The sequence below is a fragment of the Pseudophryne corroboree genome, chromosome 11, assembly GCF_028390025.1.
Source record: "Pseudophryne corroboree isolate aPseCor3 chromosome 11, aPseCor3.hap2, whole genome shotgun sequence".
In the NCBI taxonomy this organism is placed as follows: domain Eukaryota; kingdom Metazoa; phylum Chordata; class Amphibia; order Anura; family Myobatrachidae; genus Pseudophryne; species Pseudophryne corroboree.
The window spans coordinates 288,808,606-288,830,617 of NC_086454.1; the positions used below are offsets into that span (position 1 = coordinate 288,808,606).

At 48.1% G+C, this 22,012-nt stretch overlaps 2 protein-coding genes across 6 annotated transcripts in view; one reads left to right on the plus strand and one right to left on the minus strand.

Annotated features, from left to right (window-relative positions):
• Positions 1-402, minus strand: part of TRADD (TNFRSF1A associated via death domain) — a 98,593-nt gene extending 98,191 nt beyond the window's left edge. The window contains exon 1 of the mRNA XM_063945427.1: positions 194-402. The gene's annotated coding sequence lies outside the window, so the exon portion shown is untranslated. The remainder of the gene's footprint in view (positions 1-193) is intronic.
• A 1,626-nt stretch (positions 403-2,028) lies between these two features.
• PDCD2L (programmed cell death 2 like) overlaps positions 2,029-22,012 on the plus strand; it is an 82,665-nt gene continuing 62,681 nt past the window's right edge. For 4 of the 5 annotated variants that reach the window (XR_010189491.1, XR_010189490.1, XM_063945428.1 and 1 more), the window contains exons 1-2: positions 2,029-2,232; positions 10,508-10,580. The gene's annotated coding sequence lies outside the window, so the exon portion shown is untranslated. The remainder of the gene's footprint in view (positions 2,233-10,507; positions 10,581-22,012) is intronic. The other variant, XM_063945429.1, reaches the window with a different exon arrangement.

Genomic DNA, 22,012 nt, shown 5'->3' on the forward strand with positions numbered 1-22,012 from the left:
CTGACACCCACAGATGGGGTAACATATAACAGGAGTATGTGATCACTAGGAGATCCCTGCATTTAACACCCAAGTATGATCCCAGCCTTCCTGTGCACACAGAGATGGGGTAACATATAACAGGAGTTCCACCACCTCCCATCACAGTGTAGTAATATGTATCATACATCCATATAACCAGCACACTTTTTACCTGTTCTCCCAGTTCCCAGCAGCAGCCTCAGCTCTTCCGACCTTGCATGCAGCTCACACACCCCGGCCAGTGACGCTGCAATCAGCAGGAACCTGCCGCCCACTTAACTCTTACACTGCTGCAGAGACCAGGAAACACCTTACATTTGACCACACACCAAATACTGACAGGTCCCTCTCTTCCTGCCTTTCCCCAACACAGACAGTGATAGCACCAGATAGTAGCAGGAAATCTCCACACAGGCCTGCAGAGGTAACTGGATGCTGCGCTGGATATACAACGTACTGATCTCCTATGATTTATAAGTATTTTTGGGAGATCAAATTGGGAAGAAGAAGAGCAATAACAACATCAACAACACTAATAATGTTAATACACAATAAGAGGTAGAAAAATAGCAATAACAACACAAGTAACATTAATAATAATAATAATAATAATAATAATAATAAAAAAAGTATAGCAATAACAACAATAATGATTATAGAATAAAAATAAGACATGCGTTCTATACATCAAGAGCACAATTCCCAGATTCTTTGATTCGATTATCAGCAAACCGTCGAGTAATCTGGGAAATTTTGCATGTTAAAAATCCCTGATTTGCCCATCCCAATCAGAGATATTTAACATGTTGGATTTCACCATTCCCTCCACCCAGGCTTCGGGGAATCAGGGAGTTGCGTCAATCAGCTGCAGCTGTATGGGCCAATTATTTAACAGCACTAATAACAACAATAATGTTTATAACAAAATAATCGCCCCCATACATCTATGAGGCGATTCCCCGACCCTTCCAGAAACGCTGATCGGATCCTACAATCGGAGCCCATTGATGATCCCTTGGGGATATTATCCATGTTAAAAATGAAAAGTTTCCAATCGGGATCGCAGAATCTGGATTTTTAAAGAAATTTTAAAATCCCGATCCCCCAACGCAACCGTCGGGAGATTGAGCCATTGCCCCAGTCCATCGCTGATGTATGGGGGCCTTAAGACTAAGGGGAATATCCAATTACCTGAGACAGCAACACGGACACAAAAAACTGTGGGTTTTTTCAATTTTTTTATCACCCCTATCCAGTTACCTTGCATGAAAAACGTTTTTTGTGTGCGAGCTAAATGGACAGGAAAAGTCGCGGACCTATGTATTTTCACAGTATTTATTGCAGATAAAACGGACACTTATCGCGGATTATGCTTCGTGTGCCTGAGGCACGTCAATCATAATCCCTAATAAATACTGGCATTGGGGGATTGGGATTTTAAAACGTTTAAAAATCCAGTTTCCCCCGATCCCAGTCAGGATAGGCAACCCAGTCATTTTTTAACATGGTTAATTTCCCCAATTCCCTGATGGATTGCAGATCATCGATGGCCGCCTGTCAGTCGATCTTCGTTTCCGGCAGGGCGGGGAATCGCCTCATAGATGTATGGGAGCCTTAACAGCAACAATAACAGCAATAATATTGATAATAGAACAAGACTTATAGCAATAATAATACAACAACAACAACAACAACAACAACAACATTGATAATAAAATTCTAATAGTAACATCAGGGTGATCAGGTTGTATTATCTACACAGTAACTAAACCTCCCTACAGTCATGTAATAATAACCAGCCAGTAACCAGAGTCTGGCCAGTGGCCGCTGTATCAATCTGAATTTAAACTTGCGCCACTACTAGCCATAGCTTCCAGTGGTGAATGGGTTAATATTACGCCCCGCCTTCTCTGACACATTCTGTGACAAGCACTACACTAATTAGCATGCCGTTGCGGATTGGCCGACTGGCGACAAATCTGATAGGATGGCCTGTAGTCTGTATAAGATCAGCTGGTGATGCAGGAAGGCTTTGTAAGCTGCTAGGCTGGAGTGATTGCGTGTTGCACAGGCGACGTCAGGTTAGGTTACATTAGGTTTGTGTGACTCGCTACATGCAGCTAGCACATGTACTGTGAGAGAGGCCTTCCTGGTGCTGCCAGCCTGCATAGTGCTGGGGGAGCACAGCTGCTGACGGGAGCACAGCTGCAGGTAACCAGCTCCTCTCCCTGATACTGGCTTAAAAAGAAGTAACTTCAATTTTCATTGCACTGCTTCCATCTTGCCTGAGTTTTCTATCGGGATGCCTGTGGCTGTTGGTTACACAGAGGAATGTACTGTTATTAATATATTTATGTACAGCATAAATCCCAGGCATTTCTATATCATTATGTCTGTTATTTACCAAAGGCTGAGAGCAGGATATAATAGTGCTATCTCATGCACTCATTGACGTAATGCAGTCCATGTTTTTATTATCAGTGAGTTTCCCTTCGTGGAGAGGACCTTTCCCATAACCCCCTGGGTCCATGCCACAAACTATTTAGAATAGTCACCTGTGGCGAGCGGAGTGAAACACCGAGCCCGAAGCGTGGCGAGCGTCCAATGCTCCATAGAAAAAAAAACAAATTGCCACAAACGAACGGAGAAAACATTTAGGTGCTGTAAGGGCGGAAGTTCTCTCCTGCCCTCTCGTTTTGTCACTTCCAGGTCCTGAGCACGAAGGTAACATAGACACAACCGTGGCGCCTGCAGTCATCTCCAATTTCTTACGTCCTAGTGGATACTGGCAAATACTAGATTACCATGGGGTATAGATTGGGTCAAAGAAGGGGGGGTGTGGACCTTTGGAGAGAGCAAAGGACCAAAAAAAAGGGAAACTATAAGCCTTTTCCTGGACACACTTGAAAAAATTGAGGGGGAAGCTCATTATCAGTGGTTTTACCGCTGTGTGGACAATTACACTCAGTCACCCAGCGGGGCGCTGCTCAGTCTGTGGTGTAGTGTGCTGGTTCCCATATCTCTCTGTGTCACTCCATTCAGGGTGGTCTGGGTTAGTGTGCATATATCACTAATACTGCACTGTGTTTTTCATGCTAATCTGTGTTATTTCTGCTCAAGCATGTCTGCAAATAAATCTGTGTGTATTTGGGCCCTCATTCCGAGTCGTTCGCTCGGTATTTTTCTTCGCATCGCAGCGTTTTTCTGCTTAGTACGCATGCGCAATGTTCGCACTGCGACTGCGCCAAGTAATTTTGCTATGAAGATAGTATTTTTACTCACGGCTTTTTCTTCGCTCCGGCGATCGTAGTGTGATTGACAGGAAATGGGTGTTACTGGGCGGAAACACGACGTTTTATGGGCGTGTGGATAAAAACGCTACCGTTTCCGGAAAAAACGCGGGAGTGGCTGGAGAAACGGAGGAGTGTCTGGGCGAACGCTGGGTGTGTTTGTGACGTCAAACCAGGAACGACAAGCACTGAACTGATCGCACAGGCAGAGTAAGGTTGAAGCTACTCAGAAACTGCTAAGTAGTTTGTAATCGCAATATTGCAAATACATCGCTCCCAGTAGGCGGCGGCTTAGCGTGTGTAACTCTGCTAAAATCGCCTTGCGAGCGAACAACTCGGAATGAGGGCCTTTATGCAAGGCTAGGTTTACACCTTCCTCACAGTGGTCTCTTATGTGTACCCAATGCTCAATTCCTTCACAAGGTAGTGATGTGCAGGCACCAGAGTGAATGGAATCCATTTAAAACTATGATTTCCAATATTAATTCAGAGTTGGTTACGGCTAAGCAAGAAAGGCAAACCCTGAAACAAACTATGGACACGTTTATGGTAACTGCTGCCGACCACAGACAGGCTCTTCAGCCCCCCCTGTTGGTCTCTCACAAATACACTTTCCCTCAATTATTACAATCATTACAATCTGGCTCTGATTCTGAATTACCAGAGTGCGATGAGGGAGAGGCTGAGGTGGACGAGGATAATTCCCTGTCCCTGGGTGTTAAGGCCCTCATTTATGCCATTAGTGAGGTGCTCGATATCCCTAATGAGGAAGAGCAGGCAGAGGAATTGTATTTTAATGTAAAGCCAAAGTCCTTTGCAACTTTCCCAGTTTTTAAAGAATTAGATTCCCTGGCCAGGACAGCATGGATTAATACTGAAAAGAAATGTATTACCCCTAAACGGGTGTTAAATTCATTCCCCTTCCCTACAGAGGATAGGAAAGTCTGGGAAACCCCGCCGACAGTGGACACCTCTGTGTCCAACCTCACTTTCTGCGCTCCAAATGTCCCCTTGATTGTATGGTTCTCACCAAGATAATGGTATTGCATGAAACAAAAAAACATAGAGCACAACATAGTGTAATACTGTCTATGTAAAATAGTTCTTTCCACTGTGTGGAGGGGAAGAATAGGTGATGGAGAATTATCCCAGAGAGAATTCAAACGTCCACCTTCTTATAGGATCACCCAAAGTGATGTCATGCCAACGGAACAGGGAATTCGTACATGTATGCTTACTTGTATAAGCGAAGTAGAAAACACATAAAGGTTTCTTTGTTGGAAGTGTTATCTTCCTTCTTTAACCAATATGGTGAAGATGAATATCACTCGTACAATGAATGAAAAAATTAAAAAAGGGAGCCAATTAGGACAAAGCAAACCCCTTTATTAGGAATAAAATACAAATAGACGACCAGCCATACCATGGAAGAAAACTGAGATGGAAACCAGCTGACACAATATGACCCGGGTATCAATATGTCATAAGTTCCCCTCCATGGATATGACAGGTTTGAACATCAATATGGCACTGTATCAACGCGTTTCGATGCTCGACGGCGTCTTTATCAAGATTTAACAGTGTATATAACTATAAAAATATAAATATGGTTTCCGAAGCCGGACGGCTCGTAAGACTGATCTTGAATCTCAAATCCCTGAACCCGTATCTTCGGGTGTTCAACTTCAAGATGGAATTTCTAAGAGCAGTGATAGCGAATCTGGAGGAGGGGGGAGTATCTGGTGTCCCTGGATATCAAGGACGCATACCTGCATATCCCAATTTGGCCCCCTCATCAAACGTTCCTCAGGTTCGCCATTCTGGACCAGCATTACCAGTTTCAGGCCTTACCCTTCGGGCTCTCCACAGCTCCAAGGGTATTCACAAAGGTTATGGCGGAAATGATGCAACAAATGCGCATGAGGGGTGTCCAAATAATTCCGTACCTGGACGATCTCCTGATAAAGGCGGTGTCCAGGGAACAGCTCCTGCACAGCATCGACTTGACTACTTGTTTGCTTACAGAACATGGATGGATACTCCATTTCCAGAAACCTCACTTGAAACCGTCTCAGAATTCAGTTCCTGGGAATAATCCTGGATACGGTGTCTCAGAAGGCTTACCTTCCCAGGGACAAGGCCTTAACTATTCAGTCTATGGTCTGGAAACCTTGTGGTTTTTATTCACCTTTGTATCCATTTGCTGGGCAAGATGGTGGCCTCCTACTAGGCGATACAGTACGGCAGGTGGTTCAGTGAGCGACCGTTTCAACTGGATTGTTGGACAAATGGTCGGGATCTCACCTGCACATGCATCAGCATGTAACCCTGTCACCAAAAACGCGGATATCCTTACTATGGTGGCTACAAGTTTCCCTTCTGATGGAGGGTTGGAGTTTCAACATCCTATCCTGGACGCTGTTGACAACGGATGCCAGCCTCCGGGGTTGGGGGCTGTGACTCAAGGGGCGCAGTTCCAGGGGACGTGGTCCTTTCAGGAATCTGCTCTTCCAATCAACATCCTGGAACTCGGGGCGATTTACAACGTGCTCATACAGACCTCATCCCTCCTTCAGAATCAGGCCATCCAGGTGCAGTCGGACACTACCACGGCGGTGGCGTACATCAACCGGCAGGGAGGAACCAGAAGCAGGGCCGCAATGCGAGAGGTGTCAAGAATACTCCTCTGGGCGGAAGCCAATGCAAGAGCCAACCCGGCCATTTACATTCCAGGGGTGGACAACTGGGAAGCAGACTTCCTAAGCAGGCACGACCTCCATCCGGGGAAATGGGGCCTCCACCCTCAGGTGTTTCAACAACCCGTTCACCGGTGGGGTTGTCCACAGATAAACTGATGGCTTCTCGTCTCAACAAGTAGCTCTGTCGTTACTGCTCCAGAACGAGGGACCCGCAGGCTGTTGCGGTAGATGCTTTGAAAACGCAGTGTAATTATCACTTCGTTTACCTGTTTCCTCTGCTTCCTCTACTCCCAAGAGTTCTGAGAAGACTCAAAAAGGAAAGGGTTCAGGCAATTCTCATTGTCCCGGATTGACCTCGATGGGCCTGGTATGCGGACCTCCTGACCCTGTTGTTGGAGGAACCCTGGCCTCTGCCGCTTCTCAAAGACCTTCTTCAACAAGGACCCTTCATCTATCCAGACTTAGTGTCTATGTTTGACGGCCTGGAGGTTGAGAGGGAAGTTTTAATCAGGAAGGGTCTTCCATCCAAGGTGGTTTCCACTATGGTTCAGGCCCGTAAGGTGGTTACCTCCAAACACTGCCACCGTATTTGGAAGAAGTATGTTTCTTGGTGTGAGGGTCGAAAATGTGTGAAATTCCGTGTGGGCCGGTTCCTACTGTTCCTTCAAGCAGTAGTGGATAAGGGCCTACGGTTAGGCTCCATCAAGGTTCAGATCTCTGCTCTCTCTGCCTTCTTTCAGAAACAACTGGCGGTATTTCCTGAAGTACAGACTTTTCTTAAGGGAGTGTTGCACATTCAGCCACCCTTTGTTCCTCCCACTGCTCCGTGGGACCTCATTGTGGTTTTTCCAGTAGGATTGGTTTGAACCCTTGCAGAGAGAGGGTTGACTTGAAATATCTGGCGTGGAAGACTGATATGTTACTATCCTTGGCTTTGGCCTTGTCCTGTAAGAGCCCTTACTTTGTGTTTCACGAGGATAGGGCGGAGCTCAGAACTCACCCACAGTTTTTGCCGAAGGTGGTATCTGCCTTTCATGTGAATCAACCTATTGTGGTTCCAATCTTGTCCGACACTTCAGTTGCTCCAAAGTCCCTGGCTTTGAGGATTTTCATCAAAAGGACGGCTCGTCACAGGAAGTCTGACTCGCTCTTTGTCCTTTATGATGCTAAGAAAATTGGTCCCTCTGTCGCTAAACAGTCCATTGCTCATTGGCTCAAATTGACTATCCAACAAGCTTACACTTCGGTGGCTCTGCTGCTGCCAAGTTCTGTTCATGCCCACTCCTCAAGGTCGGTGGGTTCTTCCTGGGCAGCTGCCCGGGGTGTCTCGGCATTACAGTTTGTGCCATGCAGCAACTTGGTCCAGTGGGAACTCCTTTGTTAAATTCTACAGGTTTGACACCTTGGCCAAAGATGACCTCAATTTGGTCAGGTGGTTTTGCAGGGGTCTCGGCACTCTCCCACCCATTCTGGAAGCTTTGGGACATCCCTGTGGTAATCTAGTATTCCCCAGTATCCACTAGGACGTAAGAGAAAATAGGAATTGAATACCTACTGGTAATTCCTTTTCTTGTAGTCTGTAGTGGATACTGGGCGCCCGCCTCTGTGCTTCGTTTTCCTGCTTACCTGGTGGTAAGTGTTATGGGTGAGTTTGCTGTTGCTTCCCTGTTCCATGTTTGATTAGCATTGTTATCCTTCTATAGTTAGCGTTGCCTTCCTCTGTTTTGGTTAGCTCTGCTACATTATTGTGTGTTGGTTCGTTACCTCACCGCTTTATGGGGCGAATTCAGACCTGATCGCTGCTGTGCATTTTCGCACAGCAGCGATCAGGTCTGAACTGCGCATGCGCCGTCGCCGCAGTTCGGCCCATGCCAGACAGTCGACGGCTGTCTTAGCCCTGATATTGCCTCTGCCTGATTTGACAGGCAGAGGCGGGAGGGGATGGGCCGGCGGCATTTGTACGCCTTTTGGGGTGCGCTGTCCGGGCAACGCAGGCGTGCCCGGGCCGTTGGAGGGGCGGGCCACGGCGGCTGCGTGACGTCTCACACAGCTGCTGCGACCTGGGCAGCGACGAGTAGCTCCTGCCAGCGCACTGGAGCTGCGCTGGCTGGGAGGTACTCTTTCAGTACAAAAGCATTGCTGCTGTGCGATGCTTTTGTACTTGTGCGGGGGTGGTGGGGCAGACTATCCCTGTGCTGGGCATCCTCCCCCCCCCCCCCCCGCATGTCTGAAGACTGATCGTAGATGTGCTAAACTTAGGGCCTAATTCAGATCTGATCGTAGGTGTGCTAAACTTAGGGCCTAATTCAGACCTGATCGTAGATGTGCTAATCTTAGGGCCTAATTCAGACCTGATCGTAGATGTGCTAAACTTAGCACATCTACGATCAGGTCTGAATTAGGCCCTATGTGTTATATCCTTCTCTCAAAGTATGTCAGTCTCCTCGGGCACAGTTTCCTGGATGGAGTCTGTTATGAGGGGCATAGAGGGGAGGAGCCAGCAACTATTCATTTCTTAAAGTGCCAGGCTCCAGTGGACCCAATCTATACCCCATGGTAATCTAGTATTCCCCAGTATCCACTACGGACTACGAGAAAATTATTAAATTCCTATTTTATCAAGCTGTGAAAAGCAAGTTCTCACTGGAGATGGGACTTTGGAACCATCCCAGGAACTCTGTGCTTGCACACTGATGGTTGCACTTCAGGCAGGTCAGGTCCAATCCTGGCAGTAGTGGCAGCCTTCTCCCTATTCAGTTTTTCAGTGTTGTGTCTTTTTCGGGACAGAGATTTATTAAGCCAGGTGAAGTGATAAAGTGAAAGGTGATAACGCACCAGCCAGCCAGCTCCTAACTGTCATTTTTCAAACCCAGCCTGTAACATGGAAGTTAGGAGCTGATTGGCTGGTGCGTTATCACCTTTCACTTAAACACTTCACCGGGCTTACTAAATCTGCCCCAGAGTCCTGTTATGTCTAGATAGCCAGGTTCTTTAAAGGTTCTGAACATTATGCTGCTGTAGACATTCTGACCAACTGGATGACGATACCACCCTGATTCGCAATTTGATGGGGAAAAATACTACCATCGAATAGAGAACATTGATGGCTGCTGTCCATCTGCTTCCGATCTCCATCCCTACATCTGGGTAGTGCTTAGAGGAACCCATGGTGCTGATTGTTGGAGCAAGGTCAGATGAGTCTGGGCTTTTAAAACCTTTGAGATTGACATCACCTGGTCTTTCCAGACGATGATTGAGAACAATCCATGACACTGCCAGGTCTCAGCTGTCCAAAGGGGGCAGTACAAGGTATTAACCCTGCAGGGTGCCCAAACTTTTGCAGACGCCATTTTTTTGTTTTCTGTTTTTTTGAAAGTGTAAATGATGGAAATAAAATCAAACTTTTTTTGACATGTTATAAGAATGTATAATCTGTAATTTGATGCCTTTTGGAGATTTTTCCATCTTTCCTTGCCTTCTTTTTGCACATTAAAATGAATTTGTGCCTGGGGTGCCCAAACTTTCAATCCCCACTGTATTTTTTTTTCTCTATCTTGGTGCTGCGGACTGTTTACTGTACAGCACACTGATTTTATCATCCTATGGGTCACATAATTGTAGGAGTGGGGCAAGTTTGTTCATATGGGTTGGTGGCATTGCTGCTTCTTTAAGTGTTTGGGTGATTAAAGGACAGGCTTTGCTGAACCTGGTGCTCTTACGTAATACTGCGGTATTAGTAAATGAATCTATCTCAGAAAGTCATGCTAAGGGATAGTTCACAGCATGAACTATACACATACTTGCCTACTCTCCCGGAATGGCCGGGAGGCTCCCGAAAATCGGCGAGTGGCGCTCCCGGCCACCCGGAGGAGTGGGCAAGTCTCCCAGCCGATCGCCCACCACCCGCAACCCCCCCCCCCCCCCCGCATCTCCTATCAAACCCCCGGTGGCGCAGATTCACGTCATCCCGACCCCTGCCTTGCAATGCCAATATTATTGGCATTGCTAGATAGGGGTGGGGCCATGATGACGTGAGCATGCAGCCACGCCCCTAACCCCGCCCCTAAATGTCAGCCTCCACCATCGCCTCGCCCCTGCTTCTCTGACCTGGCTGCCTCCTCCCGGAGGGGGCAGCCAGATTGTCGGTAAGTATGACTATATACTGTATATGGTGATTCTTTTCAATCAAAGCTGCCCCAGCGGCAGTCATTGTACAGGAAGTGAATTCCTGTGAGTCTCCGCAGATGGGATCCGGTCAGCATACTAGCGTTTGGGATGCCGCTGTCAGTAATTTGTCCACCGGTATCCTGATACCATCCCTCCGCAGATATCCTTCAGAATCCATTTATAGACAAATGGAAGTAAATAGACCCATATTGTATTACACTGCTGGAACAAACAACCAGGCAAAATTCCTCAGAGATTATTTAGTAACATTCCTTCCGGTGTGTTTCTGGCCAAAAATGACTCTTAGCAAATGTTCTTCTCTTTATTCAGGTATTTCTCAGTGTTGTCGTCTTTTTCGGGACACAGTCCTGTGATGTCTAGATGGATTTTACATTATAAAAAGGTAAGCAAGAGGTGGTTCCTGTTATTGGACTTAGGTCGGGTTAGGGTTAGGCCGGGGGAGGGGACGGTTGGGGTTAGGCCGGGGGAGGGGACGGTTGGGCTTAGGCCGGGGGAGGGGACGGTTGGGGTTAGGCCGGGGGAGGGGACGGTTGGGGTTAGGCCGGGGGAGGGGACGGTTAGGGTAGGCTGGGGGAGGGGACGGTTGGGGTTAGGCCGGGGGAGGGGGCGGTTGGGGTTAGGCCGGGGGAGGGGGCGGTTGGGGTTAGGCCGGGGGAGGGGACGGTTGGGCTTAGGCCGGGGGAGGGGACGGTTGGGCTTAGGCCAGGGGAGGGGACGGTTGGGGTTAGGCCGGGGGAGGGGACGGTTGGGGTTAGGCTGGGGGAGGGGACGGTTGGGGTTAGGCTGGGGGAGGGGACGGTTGGGGTTAGGCCGGGGGAGGGGGCGGTTGGGGTTAGGCCAGGGGAGGGGGCGGTTGGGGTTAGGCCGGGGGAGGGGACGGTTGGGGTTAGGCCGGGGGAGGGGACGGTTGGGGGTAGGCAGCGGGAGGGGAAGGTTAGGGTTAGGCCGGGGTAGGGGTGGGTTAGGGATATGGCTGAAATACTCACCGGGATCCGTCTGCATTCTGACTGTCAAGATACCAATACCGTCCTGATTCAGAGATACTGTGCTGATGTTTCGCATTCAATGATCATTGGCCAACTGCACATGCACCATGGTCGCACTGCGCACGCACCAAGGTACCTTAGTGATGTCGCTTGCAGTGAGGATTTCTTTGCAAAGTGATTGACAGTCAGGGACCGTTTTGGGGAGTGGTGTAAAAAATGCAGGCGTGCTGCGACCATTTTCAGGGTGTGTATGAGCTTAAATCTACGATCCTGTACGCAGAAAGCATAGCGCCAGCATCCCAGATTCCATGACCATATGGTCGGTTATTGAAGGATCTGTGGTCACCGCTGCATGTTTGTACGTAGTTGCTTGGATATGTGAAGCCGATGTCACAGTACGTTTCCAGGTGGTTACAGCATTAGCATATTTTTGTTCATCGGCTGCGTACAAATCCGTGGCTGTGAATGCATTTGCATACGTACATCTCTGTACCTGGCCCATTGTTTTTTATTTATATTCTTAGAGTACATTAATAGAGCGCTATAGAACAGGCTGACGGTACGTAAATGTTAATAAATACTGTAGAGAAAAGGGCAGAGTTGGCACTTGTAGAAGTTTATGGGTCATTCTATGCGACTCGCGTTACATTTCATGTTCATTTTTAGAAGTTTCTATGCACCACACACAATAATGAAGCTAAAATGTAACACTTAAAAAATCAATATTATATGGGGTTGGTAGTCATAATGCTTAGAAGCAGGAAAAAATGTACACTCTTAGTACTTATTTTGTAGTTTATATGCGTGACCCATGTTACAACAGAATGGACATAGGGGGCCAGATGTAATGAAGACTGAGTTGGCCGCAGGTGCGGGTTCCTGGCTGAACTCAGACGTTTTTTAACCACTTGCCTGGCATGGTCGCATCAGATGCGACCACACCAAGCAGTGTCTTATCTGACCACAGGATGCGACCAGTCAGATAGAGAGTGTTAGCAGCGGCAGGGAAGAGAAACTTCCCTCTGCTGCTGCTCTCAGAGGGACTGGAAGTTCCCTCTCCCTCCTTGCACCCTTCCCTCAGTGTTGCCAATCATTTCTGATCGGTCAGCACGGCAGGACCCCCCCCCACCCAGCGGCTGCAGACAATGGCAGCCGCTGAGAAAGTGTAAACCCACCCAAGCCACCCCCAAACCCCCCCCCCCCCCCCCTTTGTACCTGGCAGCTGTCTTGGGGGTAAAAAGTAATGTCTCAATGTTACCGATGTAGCAACCGATGTTCCAATGTTTCATAAATTTTATTATTTTTTTTAAAACTCGCATTTTTTTTTCTTACGTCCTAGGGGATACTGGGAATCCATTTAGTACCTTGGGGTATAGACAGGTCCACAAGGAGCCTTGGGCACTTTAAGAATTTGATAGTGTACGCTGGCTTGTCCCTCTATGCCCCTCCTACCAGACTCAGTTTAGAAAATGTGCCCGGAGGAGCCAGTCAGGTCTCTGCAAGCTCCTGAAGAGTTTTCTGCATTTATTTTATGTTTGTTATTTTCAGGCAGGACTGGATGGCACCAGCCTGCCTGCTTCGTGGGACTTAGGTGGGGGGGAACAGCCCAACCTCTTGAAGGGTTAATGGTCCCGTTTCCCGTTGACAGGACACTAGCTCCTGAAGGAAATATTTGCAAGCCCCACCACGGCGAGTGAACATTCCCATAGCACGCCACCACCCCTAACAGAGCCAGAATAAAGAAGAGTAGTGAGTACTAAGCTGACCACCCGGTTAGCGGGTTGCAGGCCATTATGGTGGCATGAGGGTATGGAGACGCACGGCTTCTGAACGGGGTGGCCTGCGTCTCCTGTTGTGTAAGGACACGGACGCTGAACAGCGGACACAGTACCCAGACTGGCAACAAAGCCATAAAAAGAGTCTGTCTCCATTTTATGCACTCAGACACAAACAGCCAGTATAAAAAAGAGCGGGAAGACCGCGTGCCATTGGAGGGGCGGCGCTTCACTGAGTGGATCCAGCAGCTCACCAGCACCAATTTCCCTCTGCAGCTGACACAGACGCTGACTGACAGGGACACGCAGCTCCTTTGGAGAGACTCCATATTACCTCAGCGGTACCAGGGGGTCATAGCATGGGCAGTACGGACGGTGTAATGGTTAGCATTACTGCCTCACAGTACTGAGGTCATGGGTTCGATTCCCACCATGGCCCTACCTGTGTGGAGTTTGTATATTCTCCCCGTACTTGAGTGGGTTTCCTCCGGGTGCTCCGGTTTCCTCCCACAATCCAAAAATATACTGTTAAGTTTGTTGGGAGCCAAGTAACCGAACACTAGTGTGAATGTGTGTGCATGTACATGTGGTAGGGAATATAGATTGTAAGCTCTACTGGGGCAGGGAATGATGTGAATGGACAAATATTCTCTGTAAAGCGCTGCGGAATATGTGTGCGCTATATAAATAACTAGTTATAGCAGGGGGGAGCGGTTATTAGTGTACTAAGTCCCTAATCTAGGTACTTAGTCTGCAACCCGGCTAAACTTGGCATTAGCGGTAAGGGCGTCGTGTGCTGGCTCCATACTGTGTCTCCCTGGAAGGGCTCTTTGTTGGTTAATTGTGCATTTAACCTGTTCCTGTGTGTGTGCTATCACTGTTACAGTACGTCAGGCAAAGAGTGTGTTTCATGTGAGGCACTAGTGTGTACTCAGTGTAGTGTCCCTTCGCAGGCTAGCGTGGCAGAACCAGCATGGCTGCATTCCCATTAGGGGAATGATTTCCATCATTTCTACTAAATTGTCCCGCAATGAGAAAGAGATGCAATACTTAAGACCATCTATTACTGAGTTTATGAAAAGAGACTTGGTACCCAAACCAGCATCTCAGTCCCCTTCCTTTTGTCAGCAAAAACGCACTTTGGCCCATATCCTGAAGTCTGACTCTGATGGGTGAGACATGGAGGTGGAGGAGGGTACTCTGTCACAGGGAATAGAGGCTCTCATAGAAGTTCTGCATATCCCTGATAAGGTGACAGAGGAGAGTGAGGAATCTTTATTTTAATATAAAAAAGAAATCCTCAGCCACTTTTCCTGTGTCAAAGGAACTAAATACCCTGTTTGAAGAACCGCGGGTTAATCCTGATAGCAACCTTTTAGGGATCTGAAATTTCCGATTTATCTTTTCCTTTTCCTCCTGAGGATAGGAAAAAATGGGAAAATCCACCAATAGTGGATGCATCAGTATCCAGGCTGTCACGAATAATTGTATTGCCTGTCCCAGGTGCAGCCTCTCTGAAAGACGCGGCTGGTCGTAAAATTGAGACCACGCTCAAATCCTTGTATACAGCTGCTGGGGTGGCCCAGAGACCCACTATAGCATGTGGGTGGATTACAAGAGCCATTGCCAAATGGTCAGGTAACCTAATTGAGGGGTTAGATACCTTGCCTCAAGGGGAGATTGTTTTGCTCTTGCAACATATACAGGACTCTGCGAACTTTATGGTGGAAGCCATAAAAGAAATAGGCTTGCTTAAAGCACGCGCTACAGCTATGGCAGTGTCTGCACGCAGGGGTCTATGACTACGCCAGTGGACTGCGGATGCGGACTCCAGGAAAGGCGTGGAAGGCCTACTTTCACAGGCGAGGCCTTAATTGGAGATGAACTAGACAAATGGATCTCCAAAGCTACTGCGGGTAAGTCCACATATCTTCCTTCTGCAGCTCCCCCAGCTAGGAAAGTTTACTCAGGTCCCACTCTACAGTCACTTTACAGTGCGGAGTTTGTATATTCTTCCCGTACTTGCGTGGGTTTACTCCGGGTACTCCGGTTTCCTCCCACAATCCAAAAATATACTGGTAGGTCAATTGGATCCCAACACAAATTAACCCTAGTATGAATGTGTGCTCGTGTACATGGGGTAGGGAATATAGATTGTAAGCTCCACTGGGGCAGGGACCGATGTGAATGGGCAAATAGTCTCTTTAAAGCGCTGCGGAATATGTGTGCGCTATATAAATGTTAATAAATAAGTCCTTTTGGGCGGCCAAGTTTAGGGGCAAACCCAGAGGTGGTTCTACAGCCACCAGAGGCGCTAGATGTAAACTGCGCAAACCAGCAACTGCCGGTTCACAGGAACAGAGCTCAAGCTCTGCTTTCTCAAAACCTTCAGCGTGATGGTGGACCACGATGCCTGGAAGACTGGCAGGTGGGAGCCCGACTAAAATTCTTCAGACACATCTGTACAAGTTCATGCCAGGATCCCTGGGTCATAGATCTTATATCCCAGGGCTACAGACTGGAGTTCCAGGAGCTCCCACCTCACAGATTCTTCAAATCAGGCTTACCAGTTTCATCTAGAGGCAAGTATAACTTTACAGGGCGCCATTCAAAAACTGGTACAGACTCAGGTCATTGTTCCAGTTCCACCTCATCTGTAAAACAAGGGGTGTTACTCCAACTTGTCTGTAGTACTGAAACCGGACGGTTCGGTAAGACCGATGTTGAACCCATACTTATGAGTGTTCAAATTCAAGATGTAGTCTCTGAGAGCGGTGATCTCAGGTCTTGGGGGGAGGGGGGGGGGGTAATTCCTAGTGCCTCTGGATAGCAAACTGGGAGTGAACATAATTCCGTTCCTGGACGATCTTCTGATAAAGGCACCGTCCAGGGAGCGGTTGTTGGACAGCATTGGCCTCTCAACCAGACTACTCCTGGATCACGAGTGGATTCTCACCTGAAACCGACAGAGGCTTCCATTCCTGGGAATGATGCTGGATACAGAGTCTCAGAGAGTGTTCCTTCCCTTGGAGAAGGCTGTGGTAATCCAGTTGATGGTTCGGGCTGTCCTGAAGCCAACCCGGATCTCTGCATCTGTGCATTCGCCTTCTAGGGAAAATGGTGGCCTCTTACGAGGTACATCAGTACGGAAGGCTTCATGCGAGGCCCTTCCAGCTAGATCTATTGGACAAATGGTCCGGATCGCATCTTCACATGCACCAGAGGATCCGTCTGTCGCCAAGAGCCAGGATCTCCCTTCTGTGGTGGCTATAGACTTCTTACCTCGTCGAGGTCGGAGGTTCGGGATTCAGAATTGGATTCTGCTAACCACAGACGCAAGCCTCAGAGTTCGGGGAGCAGTCACCCAGGGGGTGCAGTTTCAAGGAAGATGGTCAAATCAGGAAGTCGTCCTTTTAATAAACACCATGGAACTCGGAGCTATCTATAACACCCTTCTGCAGGCCTCATCTCTGCTTTGGAATCAGGCTATTCAAATCCAGTCGGACAATGACAGCGGTAACGTATATAAACCGGCAGGGCGGAACGAAAAGTAGAGCAGCAATGTCAGAGGTGTCAAGAATTCTCCTTTGGGCGGAAAAACACGCTGTGGCGTTGTTGGCGGTCTTCATTCCGGGAGTAGACAACTGGGAAGCAGACTTCCTCAGCAGACATGACCTGCACCCGGGATAGTGGGGTCTTCACCCGGAGGTGTTCCAGTGGTTGACATGTCGGTGGGGATATCCACAGATCGACATGATGGCCTCTCAACTCAACAAGAAGCTCAGGCGGTATTGTTCCAGGTCGAGAGACCCACAAGCAGTGGCGGAAGACGCTCGGACAGCTCCGTTGGTCTACCAGCTGGTGTACGTGTTTGCTCCACTTCCTCTGATCCCAAGAATTCTAAAGAGAAAAAAAGGTAAAAGGTTCAAGCAATACTCATTGCTCCGGACTGGTCACGAAGGGCCTGGTACGCGGATCTTCTCGAGATGCTGATCGAAGATCCATGGCCTCTACCTCATCGCGAGAATCTTCTGCAACAGAGCCCGTTTGTCTATCATGACTTACCGCAGATTCGTTGAACGGCTGATTCTAGCCAGGAGAGAGATTCCTGACATGGTCATCCCGACTATGATCCAAGCCAGGAAGGGGGTAACTTCTAAACATTACCACCGCATTTGGAAGAAGTATGTCTTTTGGTGTGAAAGCAGACAATTTTCTGCGGTGGAATTTCATCTGGGACGTTTTCTGCTTTTTCTGCAGTTGGGAGTGGATGTGGGCTTATGTCTAGGTTCCATTAAAGTCCAGATTTCGGCCTTGTCTATTTACTTTCAGAAACAATTGGCTTCTCCCTGAGGTCCAGACTTTCTTGAAGGGTGTTTTGCACATCCAACCTCCTTTTGTGGCTCCCACGGCACCTTGGGATCTCAATCTGGTTCTACACTTCCTCCAATCGGACTGGTTTGAACCGTTACAGGAGGTGGACGTAAAGTACCTTGTGTGAAAGACCATCACACTGCTGGCCTTGGCTTCAGCAGGACGTGTGTCGGAGCTGGGGGCATTGTCTTACAAGAGCCCCTACTTAATTTTCCATGAGGACAGAGCTGAACTCAGGAAGAAATTGCTGACGAGTCCTAAGGTGGTGTCCGCATTTCACATCAACCAACCTATTGTGGTTCCGGTTGTCAGACACCCCTGCTACTTCAAAGTCTTTGGATGTTGTGTGGGCTTTGAAGGTATATGTAAAGAGGACAGCTCGTCACAGGAAATCGGACTCGCTGTTCGTTCTTTATGATCCCAATAAAATTTGGTGTCCTGCTTCAAAGCAGTCAATTGCACGCTGGATCAGGCCACTATCCAGCATGCTTATTCCATGCAAGCTTGCCGGTTCCAAAATCTGTACAGGCCCACTCTACTAGGTTGGTGGTTTCTTCTTGGACGGCTGCCCGGGGGGTGTCTCTGCTTTACAGCTGTGCCGAGCAGCTACTTGGTCAGGTTTGAACACCTTTGCAAAATTTTACAAGTTCGATACGTTGGCCTCTGAGGACCTTCAGTTGGTCAATCAGTTCTGCAGGAACCTTAGCACTCTCCCACCCGGTTTGCGAGCTTTGGTACTTCCCCATGGTACTAAATGGATTCCCAGTATCCCCTAGGACGTAAGAGAAAATAGGATTTTAATTACCTACCGGTAAATCCCTTTCTCGTAGTCCGTAGGGGATACTGGGCGCCTGTCCGGTGCTTCGTTCTTCTTAAACGGTTACTTGGTTCAGTAATGTTATTTGGTTCAGCTGTTGCTGTTCCTGGTTCCAAGTTTGGTTAGCATGACTTTCCTCTTGTTTTGTGTGTGTGTGTGTGTGTGTGTGCTGGTTCGTAATCTCCCCACTTTCCTTATCTATCCTCTCAAAGTATGTCCATCTCCTTGGGCACAGTTTCCTAGACCGAGTCTGGTAGGAGGGGCATAGAGGGAGGAGCCAGCGCACTATCAAATTCTTAAATTGCCCAAGGCTCCTGGTGGACCTGTCTATATCCCATGGCACTAAATGGATTCCCAGTATCCCCTACGGACTTTGAGAAAAGGCTTTACTAAAATAAATTTGGATAAAGTTAAATTTATGTTCTTCACCTATTTCTTTCATTAAAAAAAATGACAATTTCGGAGTAGTTTTTCGGGGGAAAAATAGTCAGTTAAAGCAGCCTTGTACATGATTGCTGCATTGTAAGTGATGCGTGCATAAAAATCATTTTGTTGTAAGGTAGGTCTTTACAATCGATTATATGAATGCAGTATTAAGTTTGTTTGCAGAGCTCACCATTCAGTAAAGATGCTATGGTTTCCTCTCTTTCCCATAATTCCTTTTTTTTTTTTACTGCCAAATATGTCTTGCTAATGTTACTTTTGTATATTAATGCTCTCACAATGTAGTAGTTTAGAGGATGAAGCCTATGTGCAAGCAGTAGTTGTCTGTAATTAAATTAGGAAATCAAACCTTATTAATATTTTTATTATATACTCGCTACTTATGTGGACAGTCCTACACCCTTTCCATGCTTTTTTCATTGTGCTGGTTTTGCCATCCCCACGCAATTGCTTTACCCCTTAATAACATACAAAACTCGGGTAAACATGGTTCAGGGTTCCTGTATCAAAACTATAGTCTTCTATATAAACATATGCTTGTTCTACATAATCCACAATATATATCCTTTGTAGAGTTCACTTGCTTGTATAGACACATTGGGCGAGATTCAAATGTATTTCTGGCTGGCAGCCATTAGATGGCGCCCAATGGAGCTCTTCAATTGTAGCTCCATTTATATGCGATTGGCTGCTGGCGTCTACATTTCAGCATGCACCTGCTGGGGGTGGCGAGCTGAAATATGTGAAAAGTGACCTGTTTGGACGCCCAAACAGCACTTTTTCCTCTAAGTCCATTAGGGGGCACAGGAGTGCAAACGCTGGGTATAGGCTGGCCAGGAGCAGGCAGGCACTAAAAGAGTTACTTAAAAGTACCCAGTAGTCCTCGCCTCCCTGTCCCCTATACCCCGCCTCCAGGGCCGCCAGTTTTTTTATTTTGGTGGAGCAGGCACCATTTTTTTTTTTATTTTTTTTTTATTCATTTCTCTGACGTCCTAAGTGGATGCTGGGACTCCGTAAGGACCATGGGGAATAGCGGCTCCGCAGGAGACTGGGCACAACTAAAAAAACTTTTGGTCTAACTGGTGTGCACTGGCTCCTCCCTCTATGACCCTCCTCCAGACTTCAGTTAGAATCTTGTGCCCGGCTGAGCTGGATGCACACTAGGGGCTCTCCTGAGCTCCTAGAAGAGAAAGTATATTTTAGGTTTTTTATTTTCAGTGAGATCTGCTGGCAACAGACTCACTGCTACGAGGGACTAAGGGGAGAAGAAGCGAACCTACCTGACTGGAGATAGTTTGGGCTTCTTAGGCTACTGGACACCATTAGCTCCAGAGGGATCGAACACAGGACCCGACCTCGATCGTTCGGTCCCGGAGCCGCGCCGCCGCCCCCCTTACAGAGCCAGAAGCAAGAAGTGGTCCGGAAAATCGGCGGCAGAAGACCTCGGTCTTCAACAAGGTAGCGCACAGCACTGCAGCTGTGCGCCATTGCTCCTCATGCACACCTCACACTCCGGTCACTGATGGGTGCTGGGGGGGGGGGCCCTGAGCAGCAATATAAACACCTTGGCTGGCAAATCATTACAATATATAGTCCCAGAGGCTATATATGTGATAAATTACCCCTGCCAGAATTCCTGAAAAAAGCGGGAGAAGTCCGCCGGAAAAGGGGCGGGGCTAACTCCCTCAGCACACTGGCGCCATTTCTCCCTCACAGCTCTGCTGGAAGGATCGCTCCCAGGCTCTCCCCTGCAGTATCAAGCTACAAAGGGTAAAAAAGAGAGGGGGGGCACTAAATTTAGGCGCAGTATAACTTATATAGCAGCTATAAGGGGAAATAATTCAGTTAATCCCTGTATTATTTTAGCGCTCTGGTGTGTGCTGGCATACTCTCTCTCTGTCTCCCCAAAGGGCTTTGTGGGGTCCTGTCCTCTGTCAGAGCATTCCCTGTGTGTGTGCGGTGTGTCTGTACGGCTGTGTCGACATGTTTGATGAGGAGGCTTATGTGGAGGCGGAGCAGATGCCTATAAATGTGATGTCACCCCCTGCGGGGCCGACACCTGAGTGGATGGTTATGTGGAAGGAATTACGTGACAGTGTCGACTCCTTACATAAAAGGTTTGACGATATACCAAATATGGGACAGCCGGCTTCTCAGCCTGTGCCTGCCCAGGCGTCTCAAAAGCCATCAGGGGCTCTAAAACGCCCGCTACCTCAGATGGCAGACACAGATGTCGACACGGATACTGACTCCAGTGTCGTCGACGATGAGACTAATGTAACTTCCAATAGGGCCACACGTTACATGATTGAGGCTATGAAAAATGTGTTGCACATTTCTGATGTTACCCCAGGTACCACAAAAAAAGGGTATTATGTTTGGAGAGAAAAAACTACCAGTAGTTTTTCCTCCATCTGAGGAGTTAAATGAAGTGTGTGAAGAAGCGTGGGCTTCCCCCGATAAGAAACTAGTAATTTCTAAAAGGTTACTAATGACGTACCCTTTCCCGCCAGAGGATAGGTCACGTTGGGAAACATCCCCTAGGGTGAATAAAGCGCTCACAGGCTTGTCAAAGAAGGTGGCACTACCGTCTCCGGATACGGCCGCCCTAAAGGAACCTGCTGATAGAAAGCAGGAGGCTATCCTGAAGTCTGTATATACACACACAGGTATTATACTAAGACCAGCTATTGCTTCAGCATGGATGTGCAGTGCTGCAGCTGCGTGGTCAGATTCCCTGTCGGAAAATATTGATACCCTAGACAGGGACACTATATTGCTAACCGTAGAGCATATTAAAGACGCAGTCTTATACATGAGAGATGCACAGAGGGATATTTGCCGGCTGGCATCTAAAATAAGTGCATTGTCCATTTCTGCCAGGAGAGGGTTATGGACTCGGCAGTGGACAGGTGATGCAGACTCTAAAAGGCACATGGAAGTTTTGCCTTATAAAGGTAAGGAGTTGTTCGGGGATGGTCTCTCGGACCTAGTTTCCACAGCAACAGCTGGTAAGTCTGCATTTTTACCCCATGTTCCCTCACAGCCAAAGAAAGCACCGTATTATCAGGTACAGTCCTTTCGGCCCCATAAGGGCAAGCGGGTTAAAGGCGCGTCCTTTCTGCCCAGAGGCAGAGGTAGAGGGAAAAAGCTGCAGCATACAGCCAGTTCCCAGGAGCAAAAGTCCTCCCCCGCTTCCTCTAAGTCCACCGCATGACGCTGGGGCTCCACAGGCGGAGCCAGGTACGGTGGGGGCCCGTCTCAAAAATTTCAGCAATCAGTGGGCTCGCTCACGGGTGGATCCCTGGATCTTTCAAGTAGTATCTCAGGGGTACAAGCTGGAATTCGAGACGTCTCCCCCCCGCCGTTTCCTCAAATCTGCCTTGCCAACAACTCCCTCAGGCAGGGAGGCAGTGCT